Genomic DNA, 24056 nt, shown 5'->3' with positions numbered 1-24056 from the left:
TTTTGTGTCGAATGGTCATTTTTACACTCTTGAGCCAATCAAAAGCAATTCTCATAAGATGCAATTATTTCTGATTTCTTATTTGGTTGAAGGACATTTATCCTTGAGTAGCAGAATAAGATGAGCCATGCATATAATTGCTATTTACCCTTCGTACAAGTGCTGTCAACACAAACCTTAGCAGTCTGGGCTTTGAAAGGTCATGGTCCACTCCATAGATAGTTGTGGAGCACTCCCCTCATATTAACTTTGTGCTGAGTGCTAGGTAGATAGCAAAGGTGACACACATAGTCCATGAACTTATGCCACTTAAAGTCTAATCAAAGAGAGACCAAAAAATAATTCAGGCATGCCTAGCATGCTCCAGACCTCATGCTTTGAGACCTTGGGTTTCATTCCCCGAGGCAACAAAAAAAGGGGTGAGGGAGAAAGAAAAGAAAAGGAAAGAATCTGAAAAATAGTGTATGGCAGATTGTAGCAAGTGCTGCAAAGAAAGCATACACAGGATTAGAGAATATTGTTAAGAGTAGGGTTGAGTCAGGATAAAGTTCCTGATAAATTTTAACTTTGTTTTGCTTGCAGTTTTTTGAGATGGGTGTCTCTGTTGAGCAGGCCAGTGTCAAACTCCTGTGTTCATTCCATCCTGCTTCAGTCTCCTGAGTAGCTGCAACTACAGGTATGCAACACTCTTACAACCATGTTTTGAACATTTATGGTCTCCTGCTAATTCATGGCAAATGGCCATTTCTCCCAAATGACTTGAATTTTGTTCACTCTTGCAAAATGACACATGAAAAAGTCACACAAATAAGGGGATCTCAGAGAGCAGCCAACTGATGACTAGATGAGTAGAGTATTTTTTTTCTAGAAAAAAAATTGTGGAGAATGAAGCTGGATGTGTAGAAGAACAAATTTCAAGGACAGAAATGTATGGCACTCAGGATAATACATCATCCATGGTCCAGCAAGTTAGAAGTAATCATTAACTCACCTAAATTCTAGTTGTTTCCTGATGACCATATCTGCTACACTTTTAATGCTTTACTCAGCCATGAGCATTAAGGAAATTTTCAGAAAATCATGACCAAATTGCAGTACATTCTAAAAAATTCTTTAATTCATAAAAGTTATTTGTGTGCCTGCTATGTGCCAGATACTGTAGGTGCTCCTTAGTAATGACTGAATCTTGAAAAAAGACAAAATACCTGTAACTGCATCTAAATACAAGAAAATGGTAGATGAGAAGATGGCAGTTGTCAAAAATGGTGAGACTGACATTGATGAGAATTACAGTGACCTACCAAAGTTAATGCAAAGGAGAAACAATCTACAAAATCCCAGAATGTAGAGGTACTGGCTGCACCAAAAGCAAAGTGCAAAGCATAGAGATTATTTTCACATCTGGGTGGCCAGGCTGCATGGCCAAACTCAACAAGCAGACAAGTCCTTCCTAGGGAAGAGATCAGTACATGCTTCAGTCACCCAGAACGGATAACACACAATGTTTACTTATACCCAAAAGAGGGAAAATGCACTAGATCCAGCCCCTTGCAAAACCTTGGTCCCCTGTGCCTAGCAGATGCACTCTTCAGTGTGAGCAGCATGATTGCAAGTGCCCCACTCATGGTAGGGGAAGGACCTTCCCTCTACCATGGAATCAGAAAGCAAGCCAGGGGCCATGCTGAGAGCCTCTGACACTGGAGCTTAAGCAGAATGAAGAGTACCCTGAGTCTTAAACAAGGAAAACTATTCTCTCACAAGGAAATAAGCCCAGCACAGGGTAAAGAGTGTTCTAGGCCCAAAGCTTGGTCTTGTGTCCCCATGCAGGAGCAGGAAGCTGCACATAACTGCTTTTCCCAACAGTCCTCCCCCAGCTGAAATAGAGCGTAACAAATCCAGGAAGACAAATGTGGAGGTAGAGCCCAGTATAATGGGGCTTGAACAACCTTTAGGATGCAGTTTGTTGACAAGACCTCCCTATTTGTTCTGAGACTTTTTTTTTTTTTTTTTTGGTACCAGGGACCAAACTCAGGACCTTGTGCTTGCAAGACAGGCGCCAGAACCACTGAGGTAAATCCCCAGCCCCATTTTGAGACATTTTACAAAGGTCACTAGAAGAACCAGACCTAGGAGAATGACCAGGTCTCAATGGAGGATGGCCTTCAACCAGGAACCCTATAATGCCTAGATTAAGACAACTGAAGAGGTAAAAAAGTGAGTCTTGGGGAGACTTCTGGTTATATAGCTTATAACCATCCCATCTGAATATGGGTTGCCAACTCCATTTCTGCTTTCCCTGATGATACATGCACAGTACCAGGTGCTGAATAACACAAATGCCACCTTGTTCTGCCAGCAGGAAGCAGGGCTATTATATTGTCCATTCCCACCTTAGCTAGTGAGTTAAGTGTTTCTTGTTCATCTTGAGGAAATTCCAAGCCACTGGGTGTGGGCCAAGCCATTACAATGAGAATGTGGGCTGAGAGGGACAAAACCAGCATTGTTTGAGTTTGCCTCCTCTCACCACAGCTGTGCTTATTCTTATCAGGGTGTTGCCATGCCAGGCACAGCAGAGACTTCTGTAGGAATGAGAAGACAAATTAATGGCCCCCCTCCAAACTACCATGAACCTCCAGAGGCTGGAGATGCTCTTATCTTCTATTTCCTTGGGGATCCTCTGCACCTGTTGCTTGACCCAAACCTTTCTACCTCAACTAGTCACCCAACCCAAGGAGTAAAGCTACATCTTAAATGGACGTGACATATCCCATAATATCATGGAAATATCAGAGGAACTCTAGTGCCCCAGCTTTCTATTGGCTTTTCTCCCAACCCTTTGGGGTCCCACAAGGAGGGGTCACCTGAAGATAGCATTGACTCCAGGTTTGAACTGGACCTACTGATGGCACAGCAGCAACCCAGAGCACAAACCCCTGGGGAATCTGTTCTGCTGAGAGAAAAAGAAAGGTTTGGTATACTGAGATTAGGATTCTAGATACAACTCTATCTGGTGACCATCTGTTCCTCCACCTTTTCCAAGTCCATCTTATTGATGGATCTCATGTTTCCTTTCTGCTGGAACAGTGTCTCAATGTTCAGATGGCTTTTGTTAGGCAGCGAGCACCATCTGTAACTTGGGGAGTTTGGGGTTTGGTTTGGTTTCAGGTTTTGTTTGTTTTTTGTGGCAGTGAGGATTGAACCCAGGACCTTTGTCCTGAGCTATATTCCCAGAACTTTTTTCCCAGGCTGAACTTGAACTTGGAGTCCTCCTGCTTCATCCTCCCAGAATGCTGGGATTACAGGTATCCACAATACACCCATCTTGGGTTTTTTTGGATGACCTTTGTGCAGTTGTTATTTGGCCTCACAGTTCATCATTTAATCACCTTGTTGCTTTGGGAGTGACAGCATGAAAGGCCCATCTCCTGTGATGGGAACTTGTTCATTGTGGTGTTGCTTGGACTGGAATCTTTCTATATATCTAAACATTATGACAAAGGTTTTATTTTTTACCTGTTTTGCAGTATCTTTATTCATAAATCAGTATAATAATGATCAGTTTGAATGTTACATGTATGATAAAATAGATTATGAAAAGTATCATATTTATAATGAAACAATTATTTTATGTAAGTGAATCATCAAATATGCAAATTCCTGCAACAACAATTTAATGTACTCAACTCTGCCCTCTGAATGGACCAATTTTATCTACAAATTCTGAGTTCGATATAGTTTCTTGGTTCTTTCCATGATCCAAAGGTTAACAAAAAATTCTTCGAAGCCAGCAACTGGAATTAGACCTCTTAGAATTGAGGAGAGGCAGGAGTGGAAAAAAGGGAATTAGACACAGTACCACCATTCTCAACCACTATGCCATCTGCTTGACTTCAGCACATTCTAGCACTTGGTGTCAATCTGGAGTTTTATCTCCTGTCACATCTCAAATGCCCACAACTGCTATACTTAGCAGGAAGGGAGGGGCACATTGGGAAGAGGAAATAGTCCCAACAAGATAAGAATATTTCTCAAGTTTTAATACTAAGGATTAATTTCTAAAAAACAAGTTTGCAGATAGAAGTTATGTAGCTAACCATTAACTAGAATGCATGTTCAAGGAGCCACTGGGCTTACAAAACCACATGCATACATCTTATTTACCTCTAATTTTAAAATAATTCATTGTCTTACTGGATATGCAAGTGAGAAAAGGAGAAAGTGGAGCATCTGCAACACCAGCTGGTTCTCAGGACTTCAATGCTTCCAAAAGATGTGGGCTAGAGAACTTCATTAGACACCAGAGAGAACTTTTCCCCTCAGCCAAGATGCCCCCATTTAAGTCACCTTTGACCTTCATTTCAAGCTTGCTTGTATTGTACAAATTCCAGTTGTGGGTAAAGATAATCTCCAAAAGTTTCTTGAGTTACTCTTTGGACTCTCTTTTTCTACTGTGTTTTTATGAATAATTTTTGAATCCGTATTTATACCTAGTCCAAGCCTTCTTTCCTGAAAAGATGTAGAGTTGTGATTTTCAAAGGTCTGATTAACAAAAGCCTTTAAAGAGTCCAAGTGTCAGCTTCTCAGGTCCATTTTCACAATTTGATGGTGCTTGCTATCTATTATCAGTGCCTGACCCAGAAGGGGTGTAATGTTCTTCAGTCTGGAGGAAGAAGCACAGACATACAGAGTTTGGGAATATACACCACATGAGTAGGTCTGTATTGGTTTGGCTTTGTATACTGTGTTCCCCAGGCAATTTGAACCTAGGTTGCGTTCTTAGTGTCACATTATTTAATGCTCCCTGAAGAATTTTCTAAAGTGAGATTTTGAATTCTCCCATATCAAAGAAGTCAGCGTCTTCATCTGGTCCTTTCCTCATATGAAAACAATCCCAGATGTCAAGGAACTTGTGTATAAACAATATCTAAAAGGGCTATGTCATTGATACTTGTGCACTTCTCACATAACCGAAGCAAGACCTGAACCAAAGATTCCTTTTTCTGCCGGAAGTTTATGGTCTGCAGTTAAGTTTTCATACCAAAAAAAAAAAAAAAATCCCAGGCTTTTAAGACTGTCATCATTTCAGCCATGAAGATTTTTAAGATGGTTCCCCTGATAAACTCAGCAAGAATCTCGTCCATCTTTGGCCCAGCCCACATCTCCAGCCATCCCTTCAGCAGTTGTTCCCACCAAGCCACCTTCACAGCCAGCAATGGCCAACAGTGTTTTTTAAAGCCACAGTGATCATCTGTGTGTCCATATGTACATGGAATGGCAGTTTTGTAACTGCAGTATTTGTCTACTGCAATGAGACGCCTCTATGATCTGTGACTTGGGACTAGGAGTCCATGCAGTTAATTTGTCACATGAGTGGGAGGAGTTAAGCTCTGCTTGATGTGGCTAATTTGTCACATTGTATGCCTAGGCATGCTGACAGGAATCCCACAGCCATGCTGTATAATGGGATTTACTGTTTTTTAGGATGAGTCCTCATGATTTGGCTCATTTTGGTACGTGAGGTGGACTTTATGATCTCTCTGTGCTGGACTCTACAGGAAACAGTGGCAATTTGCTGAGCACAAGAAGGAACTCTTTAGTTCCTTCTCTTTTTAAATGGCTCTGTTATATGCATTAATATGAGTAGTGAATGGGGGTGGATAGCCACAGTGACCTAGTAGACTGTCAGTTTGGATTTTGAGGACCCAGCTGGGAACCAAACCATGTTATCAGCTGGAACATCACTGAACTGTGGGCCTTACTTGGTTACAGGAGAGGCAAGAACATTCCTCATGGGCTATTTAGCCTCCTCCACTAAAGCAGCTACTTTTTATAGAGTCAGCTGACCACTGGAGCCCAAGTAGGCTCTCTTTTGGGTGAGCCAAATCTATTTAATGATGCAGCCTTGTTGAGTCTGTCTTATTTTATTATTTATTATTTTTTGAGGCCCCGCCTAAAGGATAGGTGGCTTGAATCTTAAGGTCATCTACAGTGCTTTGGTGATCAGGGCTTCTGTTTTCAATAGGGCCCAATGACAGGCTAGGAGTTACCACTTGTAGGTGGTTTATCTGGCAGCTGCCTCAGGTAACTTATGTATCTAAATCTCTAGGAGCCAGTGCAACCAGTAGCAGTCACTTGTCATCAGTCCCAATCTTCCAGGGTAGGGGTTGTAGTGTCATACGTTTGCTGAGTGCTCATTGGAACAGCCTCTCTCCTTGCAAGAGTACATAACCTTGGGGGTCTGCTGTTGTTGGGATCCCATTCAAAGGTGACCACCTGGTGAGTAAACTTGACAAAAGGACCAAAAGAATACCAAATGAGGTGCTTTCGTAGCCATGTAGGTCTACCAATTGTTGAGTCCTTTGTTGGCGGTAGTTGTCTTGTTAAAACAAGATTTTTGTCTAATTTGATTAGGAGTATTATTTTGGTTACTGGCTCACATGACTCCCAAAAACAACACTTGTTGGCACCTGGGCCTTTTCAGAGTTGATGGCCCACAGCCTAGGCTGTGTGTATCACAGAGCCAACCTTATGTAGGGCCTGGTCAATTGCTGTCTTAAGTAGGCCAGCATAGGATATCCTCAGTGTAGTGGATGACAAGTATTTCTGGGTTTGTAGCAAATTTACCCTTAGCTACTGGGGCATATTGCAGGAGATCAGAGATATCTCTGTGGAATTATAGAGAAAGTATACAGTAGACCATTCCACATAAACATAAATTATTCCTGATATTCATCCTACAAAAAAATTTTTTAAAGGCATTGGGCAAATCATTAACAGCATACAATATCTCATGTGGGCTGACACCACCCCAGAGATGGCCATGATGTCAGGTTCTACAGGAGCCAAGGGTGGCACCTGGTGTCTAATTTATGGTAGTCCTATTGCTTTCCAGCCGTTTGGCCAAGATCAAGTATAATTTATGGTAGTTCACTGTTAGCTTGCAGGTTCCCGAGGCCTTGTTTATCAGCCAGACTGGGCTGTAAACTGTGACAAGGTGGTATGTAATATTACTGCCAGGAGCAAGACTTAATTTTTTTTTCCCCATTAAGTTTATTGGTACATTTTAGGTATACAATACAGTTACATTCATCATTGGGATCTTGTACCATTACATTAGTATCTTGGTTCTTATTTTTTTCCCTTCCCTTGCCCTCCCTTCACCCCCTCCGCCCTTCCCTATTTGCAAAGACTTTGTTTCCATTTTTTTCCTTTTCTCATATTTTTTCTTTTCCCTTTTTTCCTTTCCCCTACCCCTCCCACTTCCCCTGCCCCTTTAGACCTTTTCTTCCTGTTACACAATATCAATTATACATTTTTTAAATTACAATATCAAGATCTAGGAGACATTACCACAGATCTTACAGAATTTAAAAGGATATAGAAAGCATATTACAAAAATCTGTTTTGAAATAAATTTGACAACTTCTAAGAAGTACCTTGGAAGACAAACTAATGAAACTAACTTGGGAGGAAATATAAAATTTGAATAGCACCTATTAAAGAAAGCATATTCCTAGCTTGAAAACCTACCTATATGACAACAGCAGGCCCATATACATTTTAACTGATAAATTATATCAAACAATTAAAGCAGAAAAAAGAAGGAATACTTCTCCCCTCATTGTAGGAAATCAACATTGTGCCAATCCTAAAACTGGATAAAGATAATAGAAGAAAAAAGTATGAACATAGATAGAAATGTGTTTAACAAAACAAACTATGAGAAGTCAGATCTGGCAGTATGTAGAAAGTGGTTTCACTATAGGGATGGCAGTGTTGGTTCAGCATTGGAAGATCCACCCCCAAAAGTCATCATTTTAACAGAGGAAAGGCAAAAGCCATATGATGCTGTCACTAGTTGGAGAAAAAGTATTGGACTAAATTCTACAGCTGTTCATGGTAAAAGCTATCAGGAGCCTAGAAGTAGAACAGAACCTTCTCAACAGATCAAAGACATGTACTCCATACTTCCAGCAAAAATGCCTTATATGAATGGAAAAGATACAATGTTTCTCCCTAAGATGGGGAACAAAGGCAGATATGCCTACTCTTCATCTGTCCATTAAACTTTGAAACCTAGGCCCAAACCAAAATAGTCTGACAATAAAATGACACAATTAGGATAGGATTGGCAAGGTAGAAGCAGAATCTTTATATATAGATGAAATGATCATCTACAGAGAAAATACTAAGAAATCTCTAGGAGCCCCTAGAACTTGTACTTGAATTTAGCAGGATTAGAAAACACAAGGTATATATAAAAATTCAGATCTGTGTATACTTGCTATAAATGAAGAATTGGATATTGAAATTTAAAAGTTATGTAGGAGTACAAAGGACCTAGAAAAGTTAAAAAAAAGTGTTGGAAGATGTTTAGTACCTAATTTTAAGACTTCTTCTAAAGCTACAGTAATCAAGGCAGTGTTGGTGTAAGGAAAGACATATAGATCATTGGAATAAAACAGAGAATCTAGAAATAGAACCACACATATATGGTCCACTGAGTTTTGAAAGATTATTTAACATTAGCATTTTATAGAATATAAACTCAATTCAAGAGCTGAGGAAGAGACAGTGTTTTCAGCAAATGGCACTAGAACACCTGGTATCTGTATATAAAAAATTAACCTCAACCCTTTATTTCCATACATGAAAATAACTTGAAGGGTTCTATGAACCTAAATAAGAAAGCCTAAAAGTATAAAACTTTAAGAAGAAATTATAAGGGAAAATATTTATGAATTCAGGGTAGACAAGAACTACCTAGTACACAAAAGACATGATGTATAAAAGAAAAAAATTGATAAATGAGATTCCATCAAAATTTAGAACTTTAAATGACATCATTAAAATGAAAAGTCCTTCAGCAGACCATATTTACAATGCATATAACCTATGACCAGAATATATAAAGAATTCTTAGAGCTCATTAATAGACAACCCAATTAAAAAGTAGACATAAGAAGATGATAAATAGCCAGTGCAGCACAAGGAAACATGTGCAACTCTAGAATCAGAAAAATACTAATCAGTACAATAATAAGATTGAATTATACACTCATTAGGAAGATGAAGTTAAAAGCTTTAAAAGCCTTGTCATGACTTTTTCTTTTTGTTGGATTCTCCCCCTTTGCATTTAATTTGCTACACCCAATGGATTCATTCTGCTGGGTTTCCTAGGGTTGTGGTCCTCATTGTCTTTTCCTAGGGTATTGTCTAAAATTTTTTGGAGTGCCGGTTTGATATTCATGAAGTTCCTGAGGTGCTCATTATCATGAAAGTATCTTATTTCTCCATCAATTTTGAAAGATAGTTTTGCAGGGTACATCAATCTGGGTTAGAGGCTGTTTTCCTTGAGGGCTTGAAACACATCACTCCAAGCTCTTCTTGCCTTGAGGGTTTGCATTGAGAAGTCTGCTGTGATTCTGATGGGCTTTCCTTTGTATGTGATTTGTTTCTTTTCTCTCACTGCTTGTAGAATTTTGTTCTTCTGTTGGCTTTCTGGAATCCTAACTATTATATGCCTGTGTGTAGATTTTTTTTTGATCAAGGCTATTTGGAGTCCTATATGCCTCACTTATCTGTATGTCAAGTTCTTTTCCCCTCCTTGGGAAGTTTTCTGCCATCACTTCTGTGAACAGTTTTTTTATGTCATCTGCACTCTCTCCTGTTGCTTCATTGACTCCAATCAGTCTTATGTTATTCTTCTTTGCATCATCTAGCAGGTGCTGGATTGATTTCTTGTGGTCCCTTACAATTTTAAAGCAATTTTTCTTTTCCTGGTCACTAATTGCAATCTTATCTTCTATATCTGAAATTCTGTCCTCACATTGGTTCATTCTGCTGCATAGACTTTTGATGGAGTTTTTAATCTCCTGGAAATCTGTTTGCATCTGTTTTATGGATTCCATTTGTTTCCTATGTTGGGATTCCATCGTGTTCCTCAGATCCTCTATTTTTTTTATCTGTGTCCTCTCTAGATTTATTAATCATGTCTTGCACCATGAGCAAAATCTGTGCTGTTATCTGAGTAATTATTTCTGATTTCATTTTTCCCAGATCCTCTTTTGTTGTCAGTTCAGAGAGTCCAGGTTGTTGAGTATCAGATTGTTCCATCTTGTTTCCCTTTGGGGTTGCTGTAGGTGATCCAGAAGTCTGTTTTTGAGACTTGTTTACATGTCTTCTCATTTCCACAAGGTGGGGTGGGGGTGCTTCTGGTGCCCACGTGGCTCACCTTCTCTGCCCTAGGAGCTTGGGATGGTGGCGGGCGAGCTGAGCAAGACATAATTTAATACAATAATGTCTTTTCCCCCTCCTGGTTTGTGGTACTGCTTTTATTGAATAACCTATCAGGATTTGGATAACTTACATGGCAGGTGACCAGATGCTACCTGTTGTTTTGGCTTAAATTCTTTGTAGTGAGGGGGCATCTGCCTCAAATGATTGTGATGTTTTGTGTCAAAAATGGCCATTGAGGGGCCGGGGATTTAGCTCAGTGGTTTTGCCACCTGCTGTGCAAGCGTAAGGACCCAAGTTCGATTCCCAGTACCAAAAAAAAAAGTATGTATGTATATGGCCATTGGGTCAATGTCTGCAATGCACTGAAAGAGGTAAGAACCATGATTACTGCTACCCAAAATGACCCAAAGCATCCCATTCAAAAGCACATATGAATCTTTCTGCCATGGATCACCATATCTGTCTCAAAGCCCTTGATGTCATCAGTTTATTACTACCCTTGTGGATCATTGTCATTTGGGCACCAGTATCTCAAGCTCCCCCAAAAGCCTGAATTTCTTTCTTTGGGTATGTAAAGCCCCTTTATCAAATAGACATACCTAATAGCCTGCATCAGACTCTTGGCCATAGCCTGATGTATTTTTTCAGTTTTTATGTTTCATTCTCAGAGAAAGGCCCATTTTAACACTTTTTTTTTTTTAACACTTTTCTTTTCAGCAATGCCACTGCTGGTTGTGTGTTGAATAAAAACAGGTCCTCTTGAACCTCACAAGCAGTGCAGCTGAGCGGAGACCCGCACACAGAATCCAGATTTCCCTCATTGTCTGTGTCCTCTAGGACACTATGGATGTTGGTGGGTGGCTGGTAATATGCAACCCAAGATTCCTGTATAGTTTTCCTATTCATTTTAGTGTTCAGTTTCCTGTATTTTTATCCTTATGCATCTAGCTAACTCATCAGCCTCACAGGGAGAATTCTGGTATTCCATTTGTCTGTCTTCAAGCCAAAGAACATCTAAGGCCTCCCTATTGTAGGGAAAAGAATTGCCATTCACTAACTAGTGGCCTTGGTGTGTCAACATGTGTAGAACTATACCAGGGCAGTCAAGTGTCTTTCTCTTGGCTCTCTAACTATTTCTATAAGAATGTTCCTGTGATCATGATACTGGCTTCTTTTGCAAATGATGTCAAGTTTTCTTTTGCTTCTGTTTTGAACAAAACTATTTAAAAATACATTTTAAACCATTTAAAAACACATTTTATGCAACCTGTCTTCCCACCTTCAAAATGCTTCTTAGGAAACTCAGAATCACTGCGGACACATTCCAGGAGTCTTAGTTTTCATAACACAGAGAGGCATGAGTGGTAATCCATTTTAAGTACTGTCAAAACATTTTTTTAAATAACAACTATCTAAATAACTTCCCTACCTGGTCTATGAATGCTATTGCTACTATCTTGAGAATATTAACTTAATTACATTAGCTAAATGGAATTAAAACTCCAAATTCCTACTGGAAGTCTCAAGGCTGCTCTCTTTACTTAGACCAAAGGAATAGGAAAGGCATTACTCAAGAATTCCTTGGGAACTGTAAAATTGTATAATCCTTGCTTCTGGCCTTGGTGACCATTGTCTTGTTAAAAGTTCTTAAAATAGAATACACATTACATACGGGTTTGTCTTTAAAAGTATTTGCATGATTTTTATTATCTGGAGAGACCCAGAATAGAAGACAGGAGAATCTACCAGTTTCTAGTGAAGCTGAACCATTGAGCAGTTTTGCTCTTCACAGATGAGCCCTCAGTGATCTCAGAAACAAAATTATTTTGGTATCTTCATCTTTGTTTATAAAAAGAGCTAAAGAGGGCTAGGGATTTAGCTCAGTGGTTCTGTCGCCTGCCTCAAAAGCACAAGGACCTGAGTTCGATCCCTGGTACTGCACCCCCCCCGCCGCCACCAAAAAAGAGCTAAAGAACAGGATGAATGACATAACCATTAGGAAAAGTAAATTTTACTGAAATCTATAGCTGTTAATACGCATGTGACTGCAAGAATAAAATACTTATCTAAAAGCATCAACCCTAAGCGTATGTGCTCTTTGAATAAAAAGAATCCAGAGGTAGATGATGCCTGGGTGGTCTGTGACTGGGCAGTGTCAGGAATTTGAGCCAACACCTTGACTTAGTCAAGATGGCCAGGGGACCAGAGCAATCCAAGTATCCTTTCCTGCCATGACAAAGGCAATTTGAGAAAGAAGCTAAGAGGCTTTTATTTACCATAGTCTCTTTTAATTAGAATATAAAATTATTCTCAGAAATTACAAAGGACAATTCTTTTTAAATGACATTAGAAAATTAATATATGTTGAAGTGTTTATATAAGTAAAAAAGAAATATGTGTTCAAAAGAGCTAAAAAAGTATAATAATTTTTAATTGTGTTTATAAAAGTCCCTGGCAGGGCCTGCCTAACATGTGCAAGGTCCAGAATTCAATCCCCAGCAATGCAAAATGAATAAGTAAAAGTCTCTGAAGAACCTCCCCTCAGGTGTGCTTGGCCAGAATTTGGTGTCACCATGCCCACCTCAAAAGATAAAGAAGAGGACTCAAAAAGTAGCCAGAATATTCCACTTCTGAAGGTAGTTTCTGTGAATAAAGAAAAAGAGTAGGTAGATCATTGTTGATTTCACAACCAGCAGTGTTTGTCAATCTATAAATATATCATAAGCTGCTGACTGTTCTTGGGAACACATAGAGGTGTAAAACTGAGTAATAACCTGTCACATCATCACATGAACACCCTTCCACATACTCGGTTATGACCAGAGAGCCATAGGGTCTCCTCTTTTCCATCACTCCACGCTGGGGCACAGGCCCAAGTGGAGCAATTTCTCCAGCCTTAAAGACCTCAGAGAAGAAGCCATTATTCTTGAACTCATTTGTTAGCCAGAAGACGTTCCTATTTTCCAGAAAGAGCAATTTAAAAAAATTTTTATTAGTACATGTTACATTCATTATGAGACATTGGTACATGTACATAACACATCTCAGTTCTTTTTTTCCCCCTTCTCCATTCTTTTTAAAAAATGTTTTTGGGCTGGGGATTTAGCTCAGTTGTTCCACCGCCTGCCTTGAAAGTGTAAAGTCCTGAGTTCGATCCCCAGTACCAAAAAAAAAATTTTGCTAGCATCAGATTTATTTATTTTATAAGTTTTTATCAAGTTAATTATCATAAACACAGATTAACAGCCAGACATATGAAACAATTATACTAAATCAAGGTACACTTTAGGAAGAACAATTTTTGCCCTTGCATGACTTATAATCAAGGTGTAGAGGAAAGCACATACATGTTAATAAGTAAAGGGCACCATTAGGCAATACCCCTCCAGGGCAGTTTTATTTATTCATCCCACTAATCTCAACCATTCTATGGCATTCTATGTACTGTGAATGCCAACAAAAAATAAGAAATCAAAGTCCCTATTCTAAGAGCTTACATTCTAGAATGTGGACACAAAGATAATAATGCACAAAAAGGGTAGTGGTAAGATCTGTGGCGGCCAGCTGTGGTGGCACACACCTGTGATCCCAGCACTTAGGAGGCTAAGGCAGGGAAGTCACTGTGAGTTTGAGGCAGCCTGGGCTACATAGCGAGTTCAAGGCTAGCCTGATCTATGTACCAAGACTCTGTCTCAAAAAAAAAAAAATCTGTGGAGACTGTGGACAGGTGATGTAAAACAGAGAGTGGGGCAGGAGCTCTTTCATCCAGAAGGGTCAGAGAAGGCCTGTCTTCAAAGGTAACATTCAAGCTGAGACCTGAATGATGAGAAGACAGCTGTGAAAACATACGAGGGAAGGGCTTTGCAGGCAAAGGGAACAACCCACAGAAAGGCTCTAAGATGGGAAGGAGGAAGAGAAAAAAAGATCAGTGAAGCTACAGCACAATGAGTAAGGGAGAGAATGGCCCATATTAGGCATGACCAATAGGCCACAGTGGAAATTTGAGATTTATTCAAGGTGCATATGTCAGTGGAGCTGTGAGTGGAGGAATATGGACTACTAAGATGGGATGTCTTTAGTGCAGAGGCTACTGGTTTGCTGTGGGTGGTGAACAAAAGAGTAGGAGCCAGCCCTGTTGATCATGGCCAAAGCAGGCTGTAAGCAGTTCAGGCTGAAAAGAGTTAACCCCACCATTGGGTTGTTTTAAGAAGTGAGTCTAACCAAGGTCAGAGTGATTTGCACCCAAGTTCTGTTCCCAAAATTAAAACCTTCTTAACTGAAAAGACAAAGTTAATCTAACATTAACCACAACCTATATCTGGTCTGTTCTGTTCCGAACACAGGAATGCTTTGTCTCTTCTTTTACAAGCCGTGTCTGTGTCAGCAACTTATCTCTAGCAACCACACTAGCCTCCTCACCCTGACTCAACAATTATTGTGTCACCTGTTCATGGCCTTTGTTTGCTCAAGCACTGACTATCCCAGTTCTCTGTCTCTCTCTTTCTGATTCTTTCTCTAAGTCTTTCTTCTTACCTTGTGTTGTTGCACTGAGCAGGATATTGGGGTTCTCTGCAGGGGTCTTCACTAAAAGAGGACTCTGGTCTAAGCCACAAGGTGTCTGGTAAGCCACTGATGGATATGGGTTTTTAAGTGGTTTTGGCAGCCTTGTGACATTTATAAATCCAAGTAATTCAGAGGTGACATTTATAAATCTAGGTAATTCAGGCAGGAAAGACAACTGTGGTAAGGTACTAAAGAAACTTTTCAAGAGGAGGCATAGGAAGGTGTTCTATGTGAAGGGAAATAAGAGAAAAACCTAAAGCCAGGCTATCTGTATTGGAAAATTGGGGAGACAGGGCTGGAGAGATGTGATGAGATCATATTGTGGACATTGTAAAGTTCATTGAATAAATGATTCCTCTTGTCAGTCTTTGGCAGTCACATGGTAGCCCTGGAGTTGGCAGGGTGAATGGCAGGTGCCTCAGGCAACTTCTGTAGGTTCCTGTCAAGAGGGCTCACTCAAAGGCATTAACTACTTGGGATAATTTAGCAAAGCTAGGGGACTGCTCCCTCCCAATAGATTTAGGAGCAGTAAGGGACCCAGAGATGAATAGGCACTCAGGAGAAGTCAGAATGAAGTCATATAAGTTGGAAGAATAAACCAAAAAGCCATCTTACTAATGTACAGTGGAAAATATCATTTTCTGGATACCCAGATGCCCCTGTCTTCTATTCTCAGATAGTATGTCATTAAATTAGTTAAGTTGGGTGAGACTGGACATGGAGCAAGTGTGAAGGGACATTTCACCTAAATTCCCTTCCCTCTCATGCCTAATTGTTCCTGGCTTTATTCAGCCTTTTCCTCCTGAATAATGCTGACTCACCACTGCCAGGGTTGGTTCTCAGACTTTCCAACAAAAAAACTTACAAAAACTAGAACTACTTTGCCCTTGTGCAGACCACTTTGCACACATCATCATATTTAGTTCTTACAAGCTTATGAGATAAACTCTCTTTTATAGGGAAGGCAACTGAGATTTAGAAGGTTATGGACCTTACCTAAGAACACAAGTGCTCTTGAATGACACAAGCTAGACTCACTCAGGTCTGCCTGACTTCCCCAGAAGCCTTTTTTCCTACATTCGTTTGTCTTTGGTCATTGTCTTTTCTCTTGTAGCCCTGTCCTCCAGACTCAGAACATATTCCATCCTCTCCTATGTAACTCTAAGGGCAACCTCAGTTTCCAGATCACCACATTTTAGATAAGACCTCAAAAACTCTCCACAGCAAAATTAAAATCTTTAAATACCTCCACATTCATCCAGACTAGAACCAACCGCCTTAGCACAGGCTGCAAGACTCCCCACAGCCTGGGCTTATGTCCTCTGCATATCTATGCTCAGGCCAGCATCAGGATCACTGGGGGCATTAAAAATGGACATGTGATGGCCCCATTTTCTCCAGCCTCTGGCCTGGCCTGTGGGATTATTAATAGTTATGATAAGCAACATAGCTATTTACTCTTGCTAGTCATGGTTCTAAATGTTTTACACGTATTAATTCACTAAACTCACAAATTACCCTATGAAATTGATACTATTAAGTAGACCTACTTAATAGATGAGATGATTGAGGCATAAAGAGTGTAATTAACTTGCCCAGTATCATTAGCAAGTAAGTAGTGGAGGTGGATTTAAATCCAGATAATCATATCAAGAGCTATCTATATGTTGTGTCTATTGCAAACACCCATCACCATTAGATTTCAGATCCTGAATTTGGATGCTTGCTTGATGAAAACAGGCTACCAAAGCCTGACTTCCAGTTGTTAGGGCAGAGGAAAGAGAAAACCAACTGAGTCTGCAGGCAAAAACTTGACTAAGCCCTTCAGAGTGTTACTAGGCCTGGGTTAAACCCACACAACCCCAATCTACTTCATGAATCCTGACACAACATTTGCCCAAAATGAACAAAGAAGGAATGTCAGTTTTGACATCAGTTCCTTAGAAATTCCTGATTCTGGGCCAGGGATTTAGCTCAATGGCACTGCACCTGCCTCACAAGAACAAGGTCCTGAGTTCCATCCCCAGGACTGAAAAAAAAAATTCCTGGTTCTTTCTTCCTCAGCCCCACCCATCGTATCATATTGCTCACAGTGGATTTCATAAGTTTAAAGGCAGTCTTATTTCTCAATATGAGAAATAAAAGTTTTGTGAAGGGATGGTCTATATTTAGCCATTTTAAAGTAGCCTAACCTAAAACAGTTTGCATGTGTATGAATTTGTGTGTTGATGTGTGGTGCAATAACTATCAGCAAAGGAGGAGGTGGCAGACTGGCATAGATCATAGGCAGAAGAATTTTAAAGGGAAGTAGAGAATTCTGAAGGTGATGGGTTAGCCTGCTGTATTCCAGGACTACTTACAAGCTTTAAGCAACATGGGGGAAAATTGCCACCTCATCCTTTCCAGCTCAGCTCTGCCCAGGACTGTTAGGGATCTCTGATGCTCTTTATTTTGATATGTATTCCTAATAGTTCTTGGGCTTTGGGGTCTGCCTCAGGAAGCTTCCCTGAGAGACAGTTGAGCCACAGGGAAAGGTTTCAAAGCCCAGGGTAGAAGATGTCATGATGGTAGTAAACATTTATCCATTTATCCAGTGTGACACTTTCTCTTTAGTCCTTAAAGGTAGGGCACAAGAGGTTACGAGGTTGAGTAATTTGCCCATATCCTACAGCTAATGATGGGGTGGGGGGGCGCGAATCCTTGGCACATGCTTTGAACCATGGTGGGATTACTGGTGGCCAGTGTCAGGAACCAGCCAAAGCAGATATCCAGTGAGCAAGATACCAGGATTTTTCTGGGTACAATGGAATTGACCAATATTTGCACTCCTAGGGAGGAGTAATGAGCAGGCAGGTGTGGACAAACACTGCAGAAGAGCCTCCCCTGGGAAGGACATAATCCAGAACACAAAGCTCCCCAGGTACAGCATGGCGGGTAAAATCCTAAATCAAGCTGCCTACACCACACCCTAGCTCTGCCACTCAAACCTATCTGAACATACATGGGGTTTAGGGCAGGATAACAAATGGGAGCCACAGACCATCTGTCTAAGTATGGTATTTAAACTAGCTTGAAGTTAGCAATAAAGCCAACAAGATATTAAGTAAAATATATTTTATCCTACTTTGAGACATAAGCTTCACAACTCTGAAGGACAGGTTTGAGTTTAGAGTTCTGGAACTGAATGAAGAGAAAGTGGCCCCAGCCCATGGTTCACTCCTTCTCTTCCCACACCCTATTCAGTTGCCCTTTTTAAGGAACCCTGCCCATAGCATGGACTCTGGGACTGCATATTCAAGCTCTGTCACTCCCACAAAAAGCTTCATCATGGCCATTGTTTGGGCCCATTCAGGTGTTGTGGGAAACCAGAGGAGAACTGAGGCCTAATGGCCTCCTCTGTGAGCACAAAGGAGAAAACCTGCACTCAGGGGTGACTACATATTACAAGTTCTAGGGAAAAGTTAAGAGTGCTGAGATTAAATTGCTTACTTGAGTATGTACTAATGATATTGGAAAGCAGATGAATCTTATGTTACTTTGATTGGTTGTACCCGGGTGTGGGTGAATAAAGGCAAAATGAGCCAAATGCTGGGGACTCCTCTGTCTACTAGAGGGAAGAGCCCCCTGGCTGCCTTAATGTTAAACTGACTCTGTGTCTCTTTGCCATTCATCCATGTTTGCCACCGGAGAATGAAGTATCAGATCTAGGTCCCCCACAAGTGGCACCTGTGTAGGGGAAGCTCGGTGGAGTGGGCTGGCTCCCCATGGATAGCACCTGGGGCAGGAGGGACCTGAGACCAGTGGTGAATCCTGGCCAGGTGGGTCAGCTACAGTTGGCAACCAAAAAGGGACTTGAGACCGGGGTCAACTATAAGATGGCAAAATCCACCCAGAGGAAGGTGGACCCCAGGGAACAGGCCTGGAAGGCAGACTTGTGGCTGTCTACACTGGGGATTCCGCAGCTCCCCCATACTTGAGTGTGGTCCAGAGGGGAGCAACACCACCAGATGAGGGCCAGAGTAAGGCCTTCTAAAGCAGGGCCCCTCCCATCTGGATCTAAGGAGGTTGTTGCCACCATTTCTTTATTGTGAAACTTCAAGCACTTTAATTAATCTGTCTGTGCTTTGCTTTCCTTGGCTGTAAAACTAAGATAATCAGTGAGTTTATTCAGTGTGGGTAAAATGTTTAGAACAGTACTTGGAAAATAGTGTTACATGAATGCTAGCCATTAAATGTGATTACTATTTGGGCTTAGTCAGGTATCCTCAAGTTGTGAACAGATTCAGTGCAGAAAATATTCGTTTCCTGACTGGTGATGAGCAAATGCTATTACTGGCGACCTGGAGAATTCAGTCCCCAGGCCAAAGTTTGTAATAGGAACAGAAACTGTGGAAAGGTGGGGCTTGGTACAGAAAGGAATGGGACAGAGGGCAGATAGGTCATGCACTGATAATCTGCTCAGGCAAGGGACCTTGCCTTTATTCATTTCACCTTCCTGGGGCAAGAGGGAAAGAGGGAGGAGGAAAATATTTAACAGGAGAGTGAAGAAATAAACACTATCATTACTATTAGAGGTAAGGGGAGTAAAAGAAATGAGTGGGTATATTGAGAGAAAATGACTAATGAAAGGAGTAGGGGGCAGATGAAGAACTATTTTTAATAGGATGGTCACAGAAGACTCCACTGAGGATGTGACAAAACTGAGATCTGAATGAGGACAAACTGGCTATGTAAAAAATCATAAAAAGGGTGTTCAGGGGTCCCATGGGGATTCTTTCCAGGTTCTTGGTGTCCTGAACAAAGAATTGGAGAGGATACACAGAAAGGCAGTAGAAGTGTACATTTGTTGAAGGCAGAAAAAAGATATGCTCTATAGGGTGAGAGGGGATTTCAAGGATAAAGGAAAGGGGTCTTTTCTATCCAAAATTCCTGGGTTGGTTTCCCCTCATGCAAATAAAGCATGAGAATAGTTGTCCTATTAAAAACTCACCTGGCCTGGTGCCAGATTTAAACTCCCCTATAGAAAGAGTTGCCTGGCTCCTGGCACATGTAAATGAAGGGTTGAAAATAGCACTTCTCTGATTGGTCCCACAAACAGTGCCAGATTCAAATGAGGGATTCAAAATATTGCTTCTAGGCAGAGGAGGTGGGCTTCTTGGGCTGCTGTACCACTGCCCCAGAGTGCCGAGGAGCAGAGCCCCACCCCCCCGTATAGAGGAGGTGGGCAGAGCAGGTGCCAGCGCATGCCCCCCCCTCCAGTGGCTGTGCCAAGTCATTACCTGGATCCACACTGCAGAGTTGCAGGGGTCATAAAGGACATTGTTCTGAGCTCAAGAAGATAGAGCAGAAATGAACAAAAAAAAGAGGGCCTCTCTGAGGATCCTTGATGAAAATTGAAGCCCACCAAAAAAGTGAAGAAAATCTCTGCAATGAAGGCACACCAGACCACCTTAGTTGGGGGAGCAGCGGTGTGGACCAGAGCAGTGTGGCTGCAAGCAGACCCTAGCCAGGGCTCTGCCCTAATCCCAGAGGCTGAGGCACATCAGCCTAAGCCAAGGGCCCACCTGGAAAAGAGCTGCACAGGAACACAAGCAATGGCCAGAGGTTTGCCCCGATACCATTGGTAAGTGCGCAAGACCCTAGCCAGAAGCTTGCTCACAACAGCAACTTGGGTGCAGAGCCCCCAGCCAAAGGCCCTCCCAGACAACAGGTACATAAGTTGGAACGCCCTAAACAGAGGCACACCTAGATACCATCCCAAGTGTGCACAGGCCACACCCAGAAGCCCGCCTAGACAACAGGTCAGCTCAGGGATCCAGAAGGCAACCATTCTGAAACCAGGAATTGGTGCACTGGTGAGCAGCAGAGAAAAGGCCACTCAGTGGCTCGCTGAGAATTGAAGACCACTGGGTGAGCAAAAAGTTCCCTCAATAAAGGCACAGCAGGCTGCATCTGTTGAAATGAGAAGACATGTAAATAAGTCTAAAAACCAGTCTTCCAGATCACCTAAGGCAACCCCAAAGGGAAACGAGATGGAACAATCTGATACTCAACCACCTGGACTCCCTGAACTGGGAACAAAAGAGGAGCTGGAAAATTGAAATCAGAAATAATTTCTCACATAACAGCAGAGATTGTGCCCATAGTGCAAGACACAATTAATAAATCTAGAGAGGACACAGATAAAAAAATAGAGGAGCTGAGGAACACAATGGAATCCCAACATAGGAAACAAATGGAATCCATAAAACAGATGCAAACAGATTTCCAGGAGATTAAAAACTCCATCAAAAGTCTATGCAGCAGAATGAACCAATGTGAGGACAGAATTTCAGATATAGAAGATAAGATTGCAATTAGTGACCAGGAAAAGAAAAATTGCTTTAAAATTGTAAGGGACCACAAGAAATCAATCCAGCACCTGCTAGATGATGCAAAGAAGAATAACATAAGACTGATTGGAGTCAATGAAGCAACAGGAGAGAGTGCAGATGACATAAAAAAACTGTTCACAGAAGTGATGGCAGAAAACTTCCCAAGGAGGGGAAAAGAACTTGACATACAGATAAGTGAGGCATATAGGACTCCAAATAGCCTTGATCAAAAAAAAATCTACACACAGGCATATAATAGTTAGGATTCCAGAAAGCCAACAGAAGAACAAAATTCTACAAGCAGTGAGAGAAAAGAAACAAATCACATACAAAGGAAAGCCCATCAGAATCACAGCAGACCTCTCAATGCAAACCCTCAAGGCAAGAAGAGTTTGGAGTGATGTGTTTCAAGCCCTCAAGGAAAACATCCTCCAACCCAGATTGATGTACCCTGCAAAACTATCTTTCAAAATTGATGGAGAAATAAGATACTTTCATGATAAAGAGAACCTTAGGAACCTCAAGAATAACAAACCAACACTCCAAAAAATTTTAGACAATATCCTAGGAAAAGACAAGGAGGATCACAACCCCAGGAAACCCAGCAGAATAAATCCATTGGGGGTGACAAGTTAAACGCAAAGGGGGAGAATCCAACAAAAAGAAAAGTCATGACATGGCTTTTAAAACTTTTAACTTCATCTTCCTAATGAGTGTATAATTCAATCTTATTATTGTACTGATTAGCATTTTTCTGATTCTAGTGTTGCACACGTTTCCTTGTGCTGTACTGGCTATTTATCATCTTCTTGTGTACTCTTTTTAATTGGGTTGTCTATTAATGAGCTGTAAGAGTTCTTTATATATTATGGTCATAGGTTACATGTATTATAAATATGTTCTGTTTAAGGACTACTTTTCATTTTCTTAATGATGCCTTTTAAAGTTCTAAATTTTGATGGAATCTCATTTATCAATTTTTTTCTTTTATACATCATGTTTTTGTATCCTAGGAATTTCTTGCCTACCCTAAATTCATAAACATTTTCCCTTATAATTTCTTCTTAAAGTTTTATAGTTTTAGTCTTTCATATTTAAGTTCATAGATCCTTTCAAGTTATTTTATGTATGGAAATAAAGGGTTGACATTAATTTTTTACATACAGATACCAGATGTTCTAGTACCATTTGTTGAAAACACTATCTTTTCTGCTGCTCTTGAGTTGAGTTTATGCTCTATAAAATGTTAATGTTGGGCTGGGGATTTAGCTCAGTGGTTTTGCAGCCTGCTGTGCAAGCGCAAGGACCTGAGTTCGATCCCTGGTACCAAGAAAAAAAAAATAACAACAACAACAACAAAAAATAAAATGTTAATGTTAAATAATCTTTCAAAAATCAGTGGACCATATATGTGTGGTTCTATTTCTAGATTCTCTGTTTTATTCCATTGATGTATATGTCTTTCCTTACACCAACATTGCCTTGATTACTGTAGCTTTAGAGGAAGTCTTAAAGTTAGGTAATAAATGTCTTCCAACACTGTTATTTATTTTCTTTTTAGTTTTCTAGGTCCTTTATACTCCTACATAACTTTTAAATTTCAATATCCAACTCTTCATTTATAGCAAGTATACATAGACCTAAATTTTTATATATACCTTGTGTTTTCTAATTCTGCTAAATTCTAATACAAATTCTAGGCACTCCTAGAGATTGCTTAGTATTTTCTTTGTAGGTGATCATTTCATCTACATATAAAGATTTTACTTCTATCTTGCCAATCCTATGCGATTTGTTTCTTTTTATTGTCAGACTGTTTTGGTTTGGGCCTATGTTTCAAAGTTTGATAGATAGATGAAGAGTAGGGATATCTGCTCTTGTTCCCCAAACTAGGGAGAAAGCATTGTATCTTCTCCATTCATATAAGGTGTTTGGGCTGGAAGTATGGAGTACATGTCTTTGATCTGTTGAGAAGGTTCTGTTCTACTTCTAGTCTCCTGATAGTTTTTACCATGAACAGCTGTAGAATTTAGTCCAATATTTTTTCTGTGACTACTGCTAGGATCATATGGCTTTTTCCTTTCCTCTGTTAAGATGATGACTTATGGGGGTGGATTTTCCTTCCAATGCTGAACCAACACTGCCATCCCTATAGTGAAACCACTTTCTACATACTGGCAGATCTGACTTCTAATAGTTTGTTTTGTTAAACACATTTCTATCTATGGTCATACTTTTTTCTTCTATTATCTTTATTCAGTTTTAGTATTAGCAGAATGTTGATTTCCTAAAATGAGGGAAGTGTTCCTTCTTTTTTCTGCTTTAAATGTTTGATATAATTCATCAGTTAAAATGTATATGAGCCTGTTGTTGTCATATAGGTAGGTTTTCAAGCTAGGAATATACTGTCTTTAATAGGTTCTATTCAAATTTTTTATTTCTTCCAGAGTCAGTTTCATTAAATTTGTCTTCCAAGGTCCTTCTCAGAAGTTGTCAAATTTATTTCAAAAAGGATTTTTGAAATATGCTTTCTATATCCTTTTAAATTCTGTAAAATCTGTGGTAATGTCCTCTAAATCTTGATATTGTAATTTTAAAATGTATAATTGATATTGTGTAATAGGAAGAAAAGGTCTAAAGAAGTAGGGGAAGTGGGAGGGGTAGGGGAAAGGAAAGAAGGGAAAAGAAAAAATATGAGAAAAGGAAAAAATGGAAACAATATCTTTGTAAATAGGGAAGGGTGGAGGGGGTCAAGGGAGGGCAGGGGGATGGGGAAAAAATAAGAACCAAGATACATCAAGTTCAGGTACAACTTCCCAATGATGAATGTAACCATACTGTATACCTAAAATGTACCAATAAACTTAATGGAAAAAAATA

At 40.3% G+C, this 24056-nt stretch overlaps 1 pseudogene; it reads right to left on the bottom strand.

Annotated features, from left to right (window-relative positions):
- Positions 1 to 4153: 4153 nt before the first annotated feature.
- On the bottom strand, positions 4154 to 5162 carry LOC101722451 (centromere protein N pseudogene; annotated as a pseudogene).
- Positions 5163 to 24056: the final 18894 nt, after the last annotated feature.

Source organism: Heterocephalus glaber, unplaced genomic scaffold (assembly GCF_053883595.1).
Source record: "Heterocephalus glaber isolate CG9 unplaced genomic scaffold, H.glaber_assembly_v1.0 deba00001600, whole genome shotgun sequence".
NCBI classification, from domain to species: Eukaryota; Metazoa; Chordata; class Mammalia; order Rodentia; family Bathyergidae; genus Heterocephalus; species Heterocephalus glaber.
This window is presented reverse-complemented; position numbering and strand designations above follow the sequence as displayed.